Below are 19,319 nucleotides of genomic sequence, written 5' to 3'. Positions count from 1 at the left end.
CCTGACCACCTGGCTACGGGGGCGCTACGAACAAACATTAAGTAAATCTGATGTATGACAAATGTCAGTAGATTGTTTTGAATGAAGATGTCCAGCGACGACACTTCTACTGAGTTTAGTTAATCACTGACAACGGTATTCACACTGAATAGATTAGTTTAATTAAAACATTAGGCACTACACTGAGTCCAGCAGATGTTGGCATTTTAGTCTTCTGGGAACTTCACCGTTATCAAAAAGGTTCATCTCCAGGTAATTTGGATGCACTTCTAGTCGTCGTTTGTATTCTCAGTACTACTTAGCATTTGATTAGCACCGAGAAGTACATATTAATACATACTGAGAAGTCGCACTAGTTAGCTGCTTTTTGTGTGTCCACAGCCAGTGAGCAAATTAAGGCGTATTCCTGACCCGGTGGGCAGTAGGATTCATTCGTAACTCAGACTTATTTCGAGTAGCAAGGTCTCTACACCTACATTGAAAAATAATTTTAACAACAGGTTTTTAGCTTTTATGTACAAAATAAATTTATTTAAAAATTTCCACGACCCCTTTAATCTATCCATTGACCCCTCTGGGGGTCGCACCCTACAGTTGGGGCACCACTGGCCTAGAAGACTGAATTTGAATTTCAAGAAGTAATGTTTTCTTTCTGAGAGAGTGCTAAGCTAAATGGCGTGAAGCCTTAAAAAAAATACACTTCCTTGCAGAATCATAAACAACAGCACCATAGTCTAGGGAGGATCTGATAAGGGCATGGTATGAAAGCAGTAGAATGAAATCTATCACCACCTAAGCCATGGCAGAGGTAGCTCTGTGTTAAATTTCTTCAGGGGCACAGTTTTTAAATGTGATATATAATTGGAACATTTAAGTTTTGGGTCTAAGATTGTATCCAAGAAGTGAAAGTTACCGGAAAGAGGGATTAAGTGGTTCTTGAATCTCAGCTCAGATTCATAGTGTAGTTAGTATTGGCAACGGCAAATGATGCAAGAAAGTAAGATTTTACACCATCGGCCCATCCAAAAAAAAAAAAAAACCCGTTTCCTATCCATTCTCTCCAATAGTTTGCCTAAGTTTTTCTGCACACTTTTTTTGCAACCATCACTCCTGAATTTAAATTTGTGTACCCTCATGTGAATTGGCTTAGCAAGAAAAATATCATCAGCACTAAGTTTGCTCAAGCCATTCAAAGCCTTAAACACCTCAATCAGATCACCTTGCAGGTGCCTAGTCTCCACGTACTACAATTTGCAGAAATCAAGCCACTATCGGTAAGAGCAACTCTTTGTTCCCCTCACCAGTCTTATTGCCCTTCTCTGTACCCATTCCAGCAGTTCTTCATCCTTCCTAAAATGAGGCCCCCCTGACCTCTTTGCAGTGCTCAAGATGTGGCTTCAATATTACCTTATACATGGCATAATCACCTCCTTATCCCTGCTAGCAAACTTCCTGTATATCACTGATGAAACCCCACGAGCTGTCCTGGCAACCTGTCTGCATTGCTCAGATAACTTCATATCTGATGGCACAATTACCCACGGTTTCTTTTCATCTTCTACTACCAAGTGTAGTACCACACAGTTGGAACATTACTCTGCGGTTATTGCTATTCATATGCAATACCTTGCATTTGTCAACATTAAACTTCAATTGCCATTTCTCAGCCCATCTGTTAATTTTTCTAGATATTGTTTCAGTAGCATGCGTTCATTGTTGTCATTAACCACCCTGCAACCTTTGTATCATCTGCAAACTTTAGCATTATATCTGATATACCCTCATCAATAACGTTAATAAATATGAAAAACTACGACAACAATTGCCGAAGCACAAAACCTGTGGAACTCCACTAATAATAGTAGTAGTGGCATGTGATGCAAGAAAGCATGTGTATAAGCTGATGCAGCATCAGCCAAAAAAAAAAAAAAAAAAACACCATTCCCTCCAAATGCCTGTCCAGTTCCTCCTTAAATTTATTCAACCTATCAACTTCCACAACGACAGATGGAAGTTTGTTCCAGCAATTAACCACCCGCTCACTAAAGGCCAATTTCCACATCTATTCTACATCTGTCTTTTCTTAATTTGAATTTATGCGACCTTAGGTTCGTAATCTGAACAAGTGGAAGAATCCCATCAGAATTCAGCATTAAGGGCACAAATGGTGATATAGTTGTACACGTTGGCACTAATAATATTAAGAGTAGGAGACCGGCAGAATTACTTAACAAGTACAGGTCACTGTTGAACAAAAGCCGAGAATTAGGGTTGAATTTGAAAGTGTCTGCAATTCTGCCCAGACACGATAGGAGGGAGTATATGATGAGAGCATTGTTGATCAATTCGGCCCTGGAAAGACTGTGCAAGGCTCAAGGGGTAGAATTTTTTTCAGCCTGGACTGGACTTGTTAACAGGAGAGATTGTTTCTACAGGGATGGGATACACTTAAATAGAAAGGGTGCAAGAATATTTGCTGATGCTATCGAGGCAGTGTTAGGTGGGTCGGAAAACTGCTAGCTTGTGGGGAGACAAAGACCAATAGATTGACAGTAGCCACTGGCAGAGGTGAAAGAGATTCTTGCACTGCTTCTATTAGAATGAGCAGAAGCCTGAAAAACAAGATGCATGGCATTTCAGAGACTGCTGGGAGCCATTGCAGTACAAGTAAACACATGGGTTGTGTTAGGGTAGCTAAGAATAGAAACAGGTGCAGGTATACTTGCGTGTACACCAATGCTAGGAGTTTAGTAAATAAATTTGATGAATTTGAGGTATTGCTCAAAACATCAAAGGCAGATATTGTTGGGATATCAGAGACGTGGTGTCACACAGATATAAGGGATGCAGAACTGCAATTTGGGGAGTACAACGTCCACAGAAAGGATAGACAGGATAGGAAGGGGGGAGGGGTTATGCTATTAGTTAAGAAACACATAAAAACCAAGGAAGTGAAGCCGGTCGACATCGCTGGACAGTGCAGTGTTGAGTCAGTTTGGTGTGACATAAGCATTGGGAGATCAAAATTGAGAGTAGGAGTGTGCTATAGGCCTAATGACTCTAATAAGGAACTGTACAGGGAAATAGAGTGGGCCAGTAAATCAGAGAGTCTTATAATGGGAGATTTTAATTTCCCAGATATTGACTGGAATTTCGGGGCTGGTTACTCACACACTAGCAGGGCTTTTGTGGATTTATTGGATGATTGTTTTCTACATCAGCATGTTCGGGAGGCAACTAGAGGGAGTAATACTCTTGATTTGATTATCAGCAGTGATTCTTCATGCATTAAAATCTGCAGATAAATGAACCACTAGGTGGCAGTGATCACAGAGTGCTGAAGTGGGATTTACTCAAAGAGGTAACTACCATTAGGGGTAAAGGGAAGGGTTATTGCTTCCGTAAAGGCGACTACGATGGACTGAGACAGTATTTAAATTCTATACAGTGGGACCAACTGATGATGTTACCAACAGCAAATTCAAAATGGGAAGCATTCAAAGAACTTATCTTGGAAGCTACTAGGCTTTACATACCAACTAAGAAATATTGTTCAAGGTTTAGGCCAAAATGGATGTCAGATGAACTAATGAGGCATATGGCAGAGAAGAAAAATGCATGGGATACTTACAAATTAACACATGACACAGAAGCCTATGATAGATACAAGTTGATATGCAACCAAGTTACAAAGGAGGTTAGGCAGGCGAAGGCAGATTACGAGAAATCCTTGGCAAGAGATGCAAAGAAAAACAGCAAAGAGTTCTTTACTTATGTGAATTCTAGAAGGAAGGGGATGAATCAGATTGGTCCACTTGATATTGATGGGTCAAGTGTTGATGATCCTGCTCAAGTAGCTAACAAACTAAATGAATATTTTGCATCGACATTTACACATGAGGAGTTATTCAGCAAGGGGAATGCAAGAGGTGTATTCAACTCTAGCAGTAAGCTACAGAATCTTGAAATAACTGAGAGTAAAGTGGAGGAGAAACTGTTGAAGATAAACACAAGAAAGGCACCCGGGGTAGTAGTAGTGGCACATGATGCAAGAAAGCAAGTGTAGGAGCTTATGCAGCATCAGCCAAAAAAAAAAAAAAAATCACACCATTCCCTCCAAATGCCTGTCCAGTTCCTCCTTAAATTTATTTAACCTATCAACTTCCACAACGACAGATGGAAGTTTGTTCCAGCAATTAACCACCCGCTGGCTAAAGGCAAATTTCCGCACATCTATTCTACATCTATCCTTTCTTAATTTGAACTTATGTCCCCGTAGGTTGGTAATCTGAACAAGTGGAAGGATCCCATCAGAATTCAGTGTGCTCAACCCATTCAAGGCCTTATAGACCTCAATCAGATCATCGCGCAGGTGCCTGGTCTCCAGCCACTGCAATTTGCAGAACTTAAGCCTCTCTTGGTAAGAGAATCCCTTCATTCCCCTCACCAATCGTGTTGCTCTTCTCTGTACACGCTCAAGCAAATCTACATCCTTCCTAAAAAATCAGGCCTCCAGACCTGTATGCAGTACTCAAGGCGTGGCCTGACCATTGCCTTATACAGAGGGACAATCACCTCCTTTTCCCTGCTAGCAAAATTCCTATATATCATTGACAAAACCCCATGACCCGCCCTAGCAGCCTGTCTGTACTGCTCAGAAAACTTCATATCTGACTGCACAATTACTCCCAGGTCTTTTTCATTTTCTACCACCTTAAGTGTAGTACCACACAGTTGGTACGTTTCTCTGGGGTTACTTCTACCCATATCCAGTACTTTGCATTTGTCAAGGTTGAACTTCAGTTGCCACTTCTTAGCCCATCTGCCCAAATTATCTAGATCCTGTTGCAGTAGCACACTGCCATTACTGTCATTAACAACCCTGCCAACCTTTGTGTCATCTGCAAACTTCGACATTCAGCCTGATATACCTTCATCAATATCATTGATAAATACACAAAACAACAGTGGACCCAACACCGAACCCTGTGGGACTCCACTAATAACATTAGTCCACGAAGAGCAGCACCCATTGATTACCACCCTCTGTCTTCTCCCACATAACCATCCTTTTATCCATTGTAGCAACTTACCCTTAATACCATTCTGCTCCAATTTGTACAGTAGTCTTCCAATTCGTACAGTAGAGATGTAGAATAGATGGGTGGATGGGATCTATCCAGTTATATTTAAGGAGGCAGCAAAGGAAGTAAGCAAACCCTTAGCCATAATTATGAGAGCTTCCTTGGACTCAGGGGAGGTACCCATAGACTGGAAATGTGCAAATGTGACCCCAATTCACAAAGGAGGATCAAAGGCTGACACAAGTAATTATAGACCTGTGAGCCTAACTTCTGTTCCAGGAAAATTAATGGAGGCACTGGTTAAAGAAGCACTGCAGGATCATTTAGACAAGACTTCAGTTATAGCTCAGACACAGCATGGTTTTGTTAAGGGGAAGTCTTGCCTGACCAACTTGATTGGATACTATGATGCAGTCACAAAAGAACTGGATGCAGGGAATAACTTTGATATTATATACTTGGATCTTAGAAAGGCTTTTGATACTGTTGCACATGGAAGACTGCTACATAAATTGGAGCAGTGTGACATTGGAGGCAAATTGCTGCTATGGATAAAGGGGTGGTTGAGAGGGAGAAGACAGAGTGGTAATCAATGGACACTGCTCATCGTGGACTAATGTTATTAGTGGAGTCGCTCAGGGCTCAGTGTTGGGTCCATTATTGTTTTCTGTATTTATAAATGATATTGATGATGGGATATCAAGCTTAATGTCCAAGTTTGCAGATGATACAAAGGTTGGCAGGGTTGTCAAGGACACTACTGACACTATACTGCTGCAAAAGGATCTGGAAAGGTTGAGCTGAGAGGTGGCAAATGAAGTTTAACATTGACAAATGTAAAGTACTACACATGGGAAACAGCAACCCCAGAGCAACGTATCAACTCTGTGGTACTACACTGACAGTGGTAGAGAATGAAAGGGACTTGGGGGTGGTTGTGCAGGCAGATATGAAGTTCTCTGAGCAGTGCAGACGGGCTGCAAGAGTAGCTCATGGAGTATTGTCAATGATATACAGGAATTTTTCCAGCAGGGATAAGGAGGTGATTATTCCATTGTATAAGGCAATGGTCAGGCCACACCTAGAGTACTGTATACAGGTCTGGAGGCCTCATTTCAAGAAGGATGTAGAGCTGCTGGAACGAGTACAGAGAAGGGCAACAAGATTAGTGAATGGAACAAAGGGGTGCTCTTGCGAAGAAAGGCTTAAGTTTTGCAAATTACAGTGTCTGGAGACTAGGTACCAGCGAGGTGATCTGATAGAGGTGTATAAAGCCTTGAATGGTTTAAGCATGCTCAATGCTGATGGGATTCTTCCTCTAGCTCAGAAAAATCACCTGAGAGGGCATAAATTCAAATTGAGGAAAGACAGATGTAGGATAGACGTGCGGAAATTTGCCTTTAGCCAGCGGGTGGTTGGTTGGTGGAACAGACTTCCATCCCTTGTGGTGGAGGTTGATAGCCTAAATAAGTTTAAGGCTCAGCTGGACAGGTATTTTGAACGAACAGAGTAGTGAAGTGGAAGTGGGTTTTTTTTTTTTTTTTTTGGCTGATGCTGCATAAGCTTGCTTTCTTGCATCAAATGCCTCTACTAATGCTAATGCTAATTCAGCATGCTCAACCCATTCAAGGCCTTATACACCTCAATCAGATGATTGCACAAGTGCCTAGTCTCCAGCCACTGCAATTTGCAGAACTTAAGCCTCTCTTGGTAAGATGATCCCTTCATTCCCCTCACCAATCTTGTTGCCCTTCTCTGTACACGCTCAAGTAAGTCTACATCCTTCCTAAAATGAGGCCTCTAGACCTGTACACAGTACTCAAGGCGTTGCTTGACCATGGCCTTATACAGATAGATAATCACCTCCTTTTCCCTGCTAGCAAAATTCCTATATCATTGACAAAACCGCATGACCTGCCCTGGCAGCCTGTCTGCATTGCTCAGAAAACTTCATATCTGACTGCACAATTACTCTCAGGTCTTTTTCATTTTCTACCACCTTAAGTGTAGTACCACACAGTTGGTACGTTTCTCTGGGGTTACTTCTACCCATATGCAGTACTTTGCATTTGTCAAGGTTAAACTTCAGTTGCCACTTCTTAGCCCATCTGCCCAAATTATCTAGATCCCATTGCAGTAGCACACTACCATTACTGTCATTAACAACCCTGCCAACCTTTGTATCATCTGCACACTTCGACATTAAGCCTGATATACCTTCATCAATATCATTGATAAATATACAAAACAACAGTGGACTCAACACAAAACCCTGTGGGACTCCACGAAGAGCAGCACCCATTGATTACCACCCTCTGTCTTCTCCCACTTAACATTCCTTTTATTCATTGTAGCAACTTACCCTTAATACCATTCTGCTCCAATTTGTACAATAGTTTTTCATGCACAACAGTGTCGAAAGCTTTCCTGAAATACAAATATATGATATCAAAATTATTTTTCTGCATCCAGTTCCTTTGTAACCACATCATAATATCCTATCAAATTTGTCAGACAAGACTTTCCCTTAACAACCCCATGCTGTGTCTGAATTATTGCTGGAGCCGTGTCTAGATGATCCTGCAATGCATCTTTAACCAGTGACTATTATTTTACCCGGAACAGAAGTTAAACTAACTGGTCTGTAATTACTTGTGTCACCCTTCGATCCCCCTTTTTAAATTGGGGATACATTTGCACATCTCCAGTCCGTGGGAACCTCCCCTGAGTGCAAGAATGCTCTCATAATTACAGATAAGGGTTTGCTTAGTTGCTTTGCCACCTCCTTTAATATAACTGGATAGATCCCATCCACCCCCAGGTGCTTTTCATATGTTTACCTTCAACAATTTCTCCTCCACTTTGCTCTCAGTTATTACAAAATCATTAAGTATCCTACTACAATTTGATAAACTTCTGCCATTTTCAAATCTTAATAATTCCTCATGTGTGAATGTAGATGCAAAATACTCATTCAGTTTGTTTGCTATCTGAGTAGGATCATCAACAGTCAAACCATTGATTTCAAGTGGACCAATCAGATTCATCCCCTTCCTTTTAGAGTTTATATAAGTAAAGAAATCCTTGCTGTTTTTCTTAGCACCTTTTGCCAAGGATTTCTCGTAACCTGCCTTAGCCTGCCTAACCTCCTTTCTGATCCGATTACAGACCAGCTTATATCCGCCATAGGCTTCTGAGTCGCTTGATAGTTTATATGCATCCCATGCATTTTTCTTCCCTGTTACGAGCCTCATTAGTTCATTAGATAACCATTTAGGCCTAAACCTTGAACAATATTTCTTAATAGGTATGAAACTTTTAGTAGCATCCACGATTAATTCCTTGAATGCTTCCCACTTAGAATTTACTGTTGGTAATATCGTCAGTTTATCCCACTGTACTCACCTTTACGGAAGCCAAAACCCTTTCCTTTACCCCTGATGGTAATTATATCTTTAAGTAAATCCCACATCAGTACACTGTGATCACTGCCACCTAGTGGTTCCTTTATCTGCAAATTCTTATTACACGAATGATCACTGCTGATAACCAGATCAAGAGTATTACTGTCTCTGGTTGCCTCTCGAACATGCTGCTGCAGGAAACAATCATCCAATAAATCCACAAAAGTCTGACTAGTGTGTGAGTGACCAACCCACAAGTTCCAGTCAATATCTGGGAAGTTAAAATCCCCCATTATAAGACATTCTGATTTACTGGCCCACTATTTCTCTGTATAATTTTTCATTGTACTCATTCGAGTCATTAGGCCTATAACACACTCCTACTCTTATTTTTGCTTTTGCAGTGCTTATGTCACACCAAACTGACTCAACAGTGCACTGTTCAACTATATCAACTGAGTGCACTTCTTTTGATTGTTTTTCTTAATTACCAGCATAACACCTCCCTTTCTATCCTTTCTGTACATTGTACTCCCCAAATTCCAGTTCTGCATTCCTTATATCTGTGTGACACCACGTCCCTGCTATCCCAACAATATCCGCCTTTGATGTCTTGACCAACACTTCAAATTCATCAAATTTATTTACTATACTTCTAGCACTGGTATACATGTAAGCATACATGCTCCTATTCCTATTCACCCTAACACATCCCATATACCAACCTATTTCAGGATGACTGCCATCTGTTCCCGAAACCCCCAACACCCCTCGCTCCAGGTCGCTACTTATTCTAATAGAAGTTGTGCAAGAATCACCTTCACCTCTGCCTACTGTTAAACTATTAGTCCTTGTATCCGCCCAAGCTATCAGTTTTCCGACCCACCTAACACTGCCTCAATAGCATCAGCAAATATTCTTGCACCCTTTCTATTTAAGTGTATCCCATCCCTGTAGAAGCAGTCTCTCCTGGTAACAAGTACAGACCAGGCTGAAAAAAATTCTATCCCTTGAGCCTTGCACAATCTGTCCAGGGCCAAATTGATTGACAAGGCTCTCATATACTCCCTCCTATCGTGTCTGGGCAGAATTGCAGACACTTTCAAATTCAACCCTAATTCTCGGCTTTTGTTCAACAGTGACCTATACTTGTTAAGTAATTCTGCCGGTCTCCTACTCTTAATATCATTAGTGCCAACGTGTACAACTATATCATCTTTTGTGCCCTTAAAAGATGATATCCGCTCTACAACGTCATCAACCTATGCCCCTGGCAGACATACCCTAATCCTGTTCCACCTATCCTTTTTACAAAGCATGTTACCCATTTCCCTGACAATAGTCACCAACAACTACTAGTTGGTGTGGGACCAGCGCATTCTGCCTTGGGGGTTGCCACTGTGTTGCTTGATGACCAAGTGCAAGCTCTTGTGTTGATGTGGGCAGGTGAGAGTTTGATAGGCCCCTCAATTTAGATCTTTCGAGGGCATCCACCCTGTCCTCCAAACTCTCATATAGAATCGCCCCCCCCCCAGTTCTCCCCCGAGGCACTCCTGCCACTTTGTACTCGTTGCTTTGCTGCTCTCGTTTGGGGCATGCAATTTTAAATTAATAAGATCAATAAATTAAATTAATTAAATGTCAATACTACGCTATCTCTATATAATTATGCGTTAGAGCTATCTAGGTACCTCAATTAAAAATTTGAATTCCCTACCACTATATACAAAAACAATGGCTGCATTGTTTCGTGAATTAATAACATTAATTAACGAAGAGCAGTGTCCATTAACACTAGCCAACAATTTTAAAAACTTTTTCGATAACATGAATGAAATCAACTGGTTTTCATTAAATCATGTGTGGAAAACAAAATTGAAAGTAGAAAGTTCGTAACATATCACATTTTCATGTTATGGCTTCGTGCTCCTTATTTCCAAAAATTGTAAATTTTTACTTATCTAAACGTACTTGACTACAATTTTTGTTGTAAATTAATTTCTTGAAATAGAAATGATGACCAGTAAAACTTAACATTTAAACTTTATAAACGCCTATTTGGATTTAAGTAAGCAATTAACCGATAAAAGTAGAGGCAAAAATACGAAATCTTACTACTTACATTTATTTTTTACTCTTATGAGCAGAATGGTCCTTCCTTATCAGAAAACGGCAATAGTCACCCATCATTGCTGGATCCCATCATCATTGATATCTCTGCTCCAAAGTATGGATATCTTGGTGGAATCATTCCCCCTGCTCATCACTGACAGATCCCAAGCTGACCCGAAAGAAGTCCAGGTGTGAATGTAGGTGGTGTATCTTCAGCGACATTCGACATCTTAACTTTTGAGAGTTATGCAACAATTCTTCTATCAACTCTTTATAGTTCTCTACTTTTTATTATTTCCTAAAAACCTGATAACAACAGCTCCAACTTTGCATCGCTAATTTTTGGAAACTGGCTTTTTAAGTACTCAATCTTCACTATTTTTGTCCAGAGCTTTTAGAAAATTTTTCATGAGACCCAAACTTAATGTGCAAAGGCAGGAGAAGCACCATTTCAGGTTTTGCCAAAGGTGTGCATTTGATGTTGAGTTTCCTGGAAACATTCTTCTCTAATGGATTATTTCTTCACAATATAATTATGTTCTACTGCATGAATATCCCATAAACACAGGAAACAACAATACTTAGTAAAACCACCCCATAGCCCAAGCAACAAAGTGATTACTTTAAACTCACCACAAACTTTCAAACAATATTTCTTATAGTTTAAGGCATTTAATAGCAATGACATGCTATCATAGGTTTCTTTCATAGCCACTGAATAAGCCACTAGAACCAATAGTTTGATATTACCATTGTGCAGCAAAATTGCATTTTAACTGAGTTTAGAATCAATGAATAATCTCCATTCTTCAGGATTTTGTTCAAACCCTACTTCATCCATCAATCCGTTTACACCTTTGCAGACACAAAGAGAATTTTCCATTTGATAATAATCTGCAAACTTTTCATTTCGGTTTCTAAATACAGAAATTCTCATGGTTTTGCCAGCCAATTCCACTGTTGCGACCTAGATCCTAATAGCTCAGCCTGTTGCTTTGAAAGATTAAAAATCCCTAACCAAATCATTAAGTTTCACTTTGCTATCGAAACAGTGTACTTGACTACAATGCTATCGAAACAGTGTTACGTGGGTCGGAAAACTGCTAGATTGGGAGGATTCACAGACTAAAAGATTAATGGTAGCCACAGACTAAAAGATTAATGGTAGCCACAGACAGAGGCAAAAGTGATTCTTGCACTGCTTCTATTACAATGAACAGCAGCCTAGAGAGGAAGTTGCTGGGGACTTCAACAGCTGCTAGTAGTCATCATGGAACAAGTAAATACATGAGCTGTGTTAGGGTAACTAACAGTAAGAACAGGTGAACGTATACTTGCATGTACACTAATGCTAGAAGTATAGTAAATAAACTTGATGAATTTGAAGTGCTGATCAAGACATCAAAGGCAGATATTGTTGGGATATCAGAGACATGGTGTCACAGATATAAGCAGTGCAGAATTGGAATTTGGGGAGTACAATGTGTACAGAAAGGACAGCCAGGGTAGGAAGGGAGAAGGGGTAGTGGTAGTGGCATGTGATGCAAGAAAGCAAGTGTATAAGCTTATGCAGCATCAGCCTAAAAAAAAAACAAAAAAAAAATACAAAACAATTCCCTCTAAATGTTTATCCAATTCCTCCTTAAATTTATTTAACCTATCAACTTCCACAACAAGAGATGGAAGTTTGTTCCAGCAATTAACCAACCGCTGGCTAAAGGCAAATTTCCACACATCTATTCTACATCTGTCTTTCCTCAATTTGAATTTATGTCCCCTCAGGTTCGTAATCTGAACAAGTGGAAGAATCCCATCAGAATTCAGCGTGTTCAACCCATTCAAGGCCTTATACACCTCAATCGGATCAACTTGCAGGTGCCTAGTCTCAAGCTGCTGCAATTTGCAGAACTTAAGCCTCTCGCAAAGAGGCTTGCTTACATAAAAGTGAGTATAGTGGTCTCACAGTTTTTAAATTCTGTACAGTAGGATCAACTGATGATGTTACCAACAGCAAATTAAATGGGAAGCATTTAAGGAATTAATCATGGAAGCTACTAAAAGTTTCATACCTATTAAGAAATACTGTTCAGGGTTTAGGCCTAAGTGGTTATCAAATGAAATAACGAGACTCGTTTGTTTGTTATTTGGTTTTTAGCAGCATTAGCAACTAAGGCCATACTGCTCCGGGGGGGGGGGGATATGCGGTGGTCATTCCCTGACCTTTCCGCATCTTCCGTATTTGGTGGGCACGGGCTCAAACCCCGGTCTAATCAAGAAGCCTGTGCTATGCACTGCTGCCCCTGCCCACCTGGCTATGGAGGCAAAAATGACTCATGACAGAGAATAAAAATGCATGGGACGCATATAAATTATCAGGCAACACAGACGCCTATGGCAGATATAAGCTAGTCTGTAATCAAGTCACAAAGGAGGTTAGGCAGGCAAAGGCAGATTACAAGAAATCTTTGGCAAAGGATGCTAAGAAAAACAGCAAGGATTTCTTTACTTATATAAACTCTAAAAGGAAGGGAATGAATCTAATTGGTCCACTTGATATCGGTGGTTCGATTGTTGATGATCCTGCTCAGGTAGCAAACAAACTGACTATTTTGCATCTACATTCACACATGGAGTTAAGGTTAGAAAATGCCAGAAGGTTATCAAATTGTAGCAAGGTGCTTAATGATTTTACAATAACTGAGAGCAAAGTGGAGGAGAAATTGAAGTTAACATAAGAAAGGCACCTGGGGCGGATGGGATCTATCCAGTTATATTAAAGGAGGTGGCAAAGGAAGTAAGCAAACCTGTAGCCCCGGGGATATGGGTCTGTATACCCGGCGCTACGGGTTTACATTTGGGGATACAAATGTATCCCCTATTCACAAAGGGGGATCGAAGGGTGACAATTAATTACAGACCAGTTAGTTTAACTTCTGTTCCGGGTAAAATAATGGAGTCACTGATTAAAGATGCATTGCAGGATCATCTAGACAAGACTGCAGCAATAATTCAGACACAACATGAGTTTAAGAGAAAGTCTTGTCTGACAAATTTCATTGGTTGTTATTATTATGTGGTTACAAAGGAACTGGATACAAAAATATTTTGATATCATATACTTGGGTTTCAAGAAAGCTATTGACACTGTTGCACATGGAAGACTACTATACAAATTGGAGCAGAATGGTATTGAGAGTAAGTTGCTACAATGGATAAAAGGTGGTTGAGTGGGAGAAGACAGAGTGTGGTAATCAATTGGTGTTGCTCTTCGTGGACTAATGTTATTAGTGGCATCCCACAGGGTTCGGTGTTGGATCCACTGTTTTGCATATTTATCAATGATATTGAAAGTATATCAGGCTTAGCGTCAAAGTTTGCAGATGATTCAAAGGTTGGCAAGGTTGTTAATGACAGTAATGGCAGTGTGCTACTGCAACAGGATCTAGAAAATTTGGGCAGATGGGCTGAGAAGTGGCAACTGAAGTTTAACCTTAACAAATGCAAAGTACTGCATATGGGTATAAGTAACCCCAGAGAAACGTACCAACTGTGTGGTACTACACCGAAGGTGGTAGAAAATGGAAGAGACCTGGGAGTAATTGTGCAGTCAGATATGAAGTTTTCTGAGCAATGCAGACAGGCTGCCGGGACAGGTCATCAGGTTTTGTCAATGATATATAGGAATTTTGCTAGCTGGGAAAAGGAGGTGATTGTCCCGCTGTATAAGGCAATGGTCAGCCAACACATTGAGTACTGCATACAGGTCTGGAGGCCTCATTGTAGGAAGAATGTAGATTTGCTTGAGTGTGTAGAGACAAGGGTAACAAGATTGGTGAGGGGAATGAAAGGATCCACTTACCAATAGAAGCTTAAGTTCTGCAAATTGCAGTGGCTGGAGACTAGGCACCTGCAAGGTAATCTGATTGAAGTGTTAAGGCCTTGAATGGGTTGGGCACGCTGAATTCTGATGGGATTCTTCCACTTGTTCAGATTACGAACCTAAGGGGGCATAAATTCAAATTGAGGAAAGACAGATGTAGAATAGATGTGCGGAAATTTGCCTTTAGCCAGCAGGTGGTTAATTGCTGCAACAAACTTCCATCAATCGTTGTGGAAGTTGATAGGTTAAATAAATTTAAGGAGGAACTGGACAAACATTTAGAGGGATTTGTTTTGTAAATTTTTTTTTTTTTTTTTTTTTTTTTTTTTTGGCTGATGCTGCACAATACACTTGCTTTCTTGCATCACATGCCACTACTACATGTCTGCAAGTTGTACATAAGTCATTTGTACATAAGTAGAGGAGTGCCTGTACCATTAAACAACACAGAGATGGCTCTTTTGTTTCAATAAATTCGCCTGGGAAGATACAGTGTGTGACGTTGGACGATTTTGTTGATTTTGAAGCTATTTTAGTATTTTTTTTTAAAACTGTTTTTGCATTTTTCTAAAAAATGTGACATGATAAACTTTTTACTGTCATATTCATGATCAACACATACAAATTAACAAAAAAAATGCTTACTTTCATCCATGTTAGCAAAACCTTTTTGACCAGTGTAATCACATTGTCTTCTACTCAACCATTCCTTTATTCATGGCAATAATTCGCTCTAGTTTATACTTATTACAGAAGTGAAATCAAATAGTTTAGTAGTCTGATAGTCAATATCCATTTTGTAAAGTTCACATTTCCAACCTATTTCTGGAAACTTGAAGTTATCCTGTCAAGTTGCTCTTATTTTTCATCTTCTTGAATAATATAATAGTATGAACCTGAGCTATAATGCTCAATACATTCTACGTTGATATCAATATTTGTAAAAGAATAAGAGAAGTTTACCTCAAAATGATACGTAGAACACTTCTGTATGATACTCTCCAGAAATTAAAATGAAAACAATTAAAAAAAAAACCAAAAACCTTACATTACAGTAGGTAAACAAGGGTTACCCACTTGCTACAATAGACAGAATTAGGGTACAAGCTAAAGATAGAATACAAAAAATACACCAATCAACAATAGTAATATCAAAAAATACTTTATTTCTGTCCCATATGTTGAACAGCGGCACAAACAACTTAACAGATTCTTTAAAGATACCGAATTTAAAATTGAAGTCAGGCCAATACAGAAATTACACATTATACTGAACAATCGCTCAGTCCTCTCCTCGTTCGCAACACTAATAAATGACCTAGTATACAACATTTCTTGCGGAGATTGCGACTCGTCTTATCAGGGTTCTATGCAGTTTGCTCAGAATTTTCGTGTTAATCAACATGCGTTCATGCTTCTCGTTCAGCAGCATCAGAATTAGCCTCCAACCGTTAATGAAAAACACGAAAAACATACTTTTTATTTAATGAGGCCAAAATACTTTATCCAAAATAATTATAAGAGACTTAATTGCAGAAACAGTCGAAATTAAATTAATGACAATTCTGTTAATGTTCACCGGCCATATCTAATCTCCGACTCGTGGTCCTTTATGCACATGTGCGAAGACAAATAATCCCTATTTAAGTTCCATGCTCACCCCTATTCGGTAATTTTCATTCCTGTGATCACGACATATGGTCGAAAAGCATTGTCAGCTTCAGGAAGGGAAATAGTTTTGCATTTTCTTTGATAAATTAAATTTTTACTTAATTTTTAACTGCATTAAATTGATTTTTAATTATTGTTAATTATTTCTTACTGTAATGTAAGATTTTATTTTTTTAATTGTTTTCGTTTTAATTTCTGGAGAGTATCATATACTTAATAATTCATTCCTGTGATCACGACATGCAGTCAAAAAGAATTGTCAGCTTTACCTCAATATGATACATAGTGTTCTATGTATCATATTGAGGTAAACTTCTCTTATTCTTTTACAAATAATGAAGGAAATAATGGAGATGTTTAATTTAGCAGATAACAATGATCATGAAGGTGATTAATGATGGCAGTCAGACTAAACTTGTTCAAAACGATTTTGATAGATTCGTGAATGGTTGGAGAAATGTCAGTTAAGTTTTAATGCTGCTAAATGTAAAGTTCTACATTTAGAGGAAATGTAGGGAAAAAAAAAAAACTTATACTATTTAAGTGAGAAGAGCTTAAACAATTTAAGAAACTTAGGTGTTCTGACAGTCAGACATAAAAGTTGGTAATAAATTATAGATAATAAAACTTGCAATGTCTTATCAATTTTACTGTACCTTTTTGCATCTAAGGAGGTTATAGATCTGTCATGAAAATCAATGCCGACACCACATTTGAAATATTGGATTCATGTTTAGAGGCCAAATTTATGCAAAAACACTGAGTTTCTTGGAATGGTCCAAAGGGGAGGGGGGGTAAATCTGCCTGATTAGAATAGTAAAGGTGCATCCACACGAGGAGAGACTACAAATATATGCATTACAGTGCTTGAAAACTAGCCACTTTCAGGAGGAATGTGACTGAGGACGACAAGGCACTGACAGGGGGTAACAAAGTGAATGATAGCTGAATTATCACACTGAAATCAGAGAAAAAATCCAGGTGATTAAATACAAGGCACTGACTGAGAGGGGGGGGTAACAAACTGAATGATAGCTGAATTATCACACTGAAATCAGAGAAAAAAAGCCAGGTGATTAAATACAGGTACTGAAGAAACTATTGAGTTGGACAACAATACACTACAATAAACTGCCTTCCTGAGTAGTCAAAGTTAAGTTACAACTGAATTGGTACCTTCTGCTAGTATGAAAAGCATGACAGATAAGAGATATAGGTTGTGTAGACTAAGGCAGTTTTTTTGGATATTTATATTACCAATATTTTAAAAAAAAACTGAGAATGTATAAACAGTTTATTCACTTTTAAATAAAAAGAAAAAAAAAAGTGCAGTATTCACATTTAGCAAAATTTAAAACAGAAGAAGATCCAAACAATTTGTTGTTCCGAACTGAAAATGTTTGGTTTCAACATTGTGTTCAGCTTCAATTGCTATTCTAGATGAGTGGTTTGTCATTTGTGATCACAGGCTCATCCTGATAATCAAGATGTGCCCACAATCACAATAATCTTGACCTATTGATGTGAATCTAACAATAGATTGTGCCAAAGCAAGAGTAAATGACAAGCATGTTGAGGAAATCATGGATGTTCAAAACCATCCATATTTCGATGGGGTCCTTAAAACAGACTTCAAAATATCTCCTGAGAGCTCAATCAATTCCACCTGCAAATCTTCTGGCATATTTCACACAGCACTCAGATGTGGCATTTCTTTACCATCACTTCAGTGAAGTGATGGTAAAGAAATGGGAGTGTTACATGAAACCCTAGAAAGTAAGCTTTTATTGACTATGTTATTAAAATAATATCACAGTTTAAGTATGCTTAGGCAAGTATGAAAAAGAGGCCACAATTTTCCTACCCAAGTGTATGTGCATGCATTATCCGATGCATGCAAAAGCATATTTGCATCTTTTGGCTTTACTAATACTATATATTTCTTTCTTTCATTATCTGTAACCAGTGTTTATATTTCAAGTAATGCAACAGTTCATAAGCAAAGTATTGTCCAATATTATATTATTTAATTAATGATTTATAGGACATTATATAACAAAGAACAATGAATTAAAAAATAAATGACACTTGCTCCAACTATAAAATGCGAGCCAACAGTAGCATATAATACCCGTTACATTTGGAAAAAAAAACAATACAGAAAAGAAATCAACCCTCAGCAAAGTTGCATTTATGAAAAATATTTTTAAAAATAAATAAATGTAGTTTTTAAAAATATTTTTAAAAGAAAATAAATTTACACCACTATGGTGTCTACAAGACACTACAACTGAGTGTATGCGACATTCTGACTACATAATTGATATTCTCCATGCAGAGCAGCCTAATGACAGCTTTGAAGTCCACATCAATAAAAAACATTATATCAGTGTTTGAGAGAGGAAACTATTGACTAAAATCTGGAAGTAAACTTATCCAAAACTACAAAAATGCATGAATATTGGGAAAGGAAATAGGAATGCTGATGAGTGGAGGCATAATGGCTGTTATGTCTTTTTTCTAGTTAGACTTCTCCCCCCCCTTTAATGCTGGTTCTATTCTATGACTATTTATTAATGGCTTGAAGTGTCATGAATAAATAAATACATTAAGATTGTTATTAATATAAAAATAACATATATAAAAAGTTAACAGTATAAATGCAGGGCGCGCACACGTGTGTGTGTGTGTGTGTGTGTGTGTGTGTGTGTGTGTGTGTGTGTGTGTGTGTGTGTGTGTGTGTGTAAAAGAGATTCACAGGATATACCCCAGATTGTAGTGAATTAAATTAATAATTAATACCATAAATTAGAATACTATATACTGAAATATAGTCACTCTTTGCCTACAACAGTATTTCTAGGATTTTATAAAATGGAATTCAGTAGCCAAAAATATGGTTTGGTTACTATAAAATAAGGCAAGCAGCAAGAACTTTGAGGGAAAATTCTTTCCATGTCACTTAAATGTCACTTTCTGGCTTCACATTCACACATAAATCAAATTACAACTTTATAAAAGCATTCCTACGAACTGCCATGCAGATTTCAAGTCTGCAGATTTTCTAAATACTTCATGCGTATTATTTGCTTCAAATTTCAATTAACAGAACTATCAATGGAACTTTCTTTTTAATTAGGGACACTGATGTAAATTAGCTCCTAACTT

General features: G+C 38.5%; 1 protein-coding gene across 1 annotated transcript in view; it reads right to left on the bottom strand.

Annotated features, from left to right (window-relative positions):
- The window catches only part of LOC150084433 (uncharacterized), a 242,229-nt gene that overhangs the window by 103,047 nt on the left and 119,863 nt on the right, over nt 1-19,319 (bottom strand). The gene's annotated exons all lie outside the window — the stretch shown is intronic.

Source organism: Mastigoproctus giganteus, chromosome 6 (genome assembly GCF_048544385.1).
Source record: "Mastigoproctus giganteus isolate SK-2022 chromosome 6, ASM4854438v1, whole genome shotgun sequence".
NCBI lineage: Eukaryota > Metazoa > Arthropoda > Arachnida > Uropygi > Thelyphonidae > Mastigoproctus > Mastigoproctus giganteus.
The sequence above is the reverse complement of the archived record's forward strand: the minus strand, read 5'-3'. Positions and strand labels throughout refer to the sequence as shown.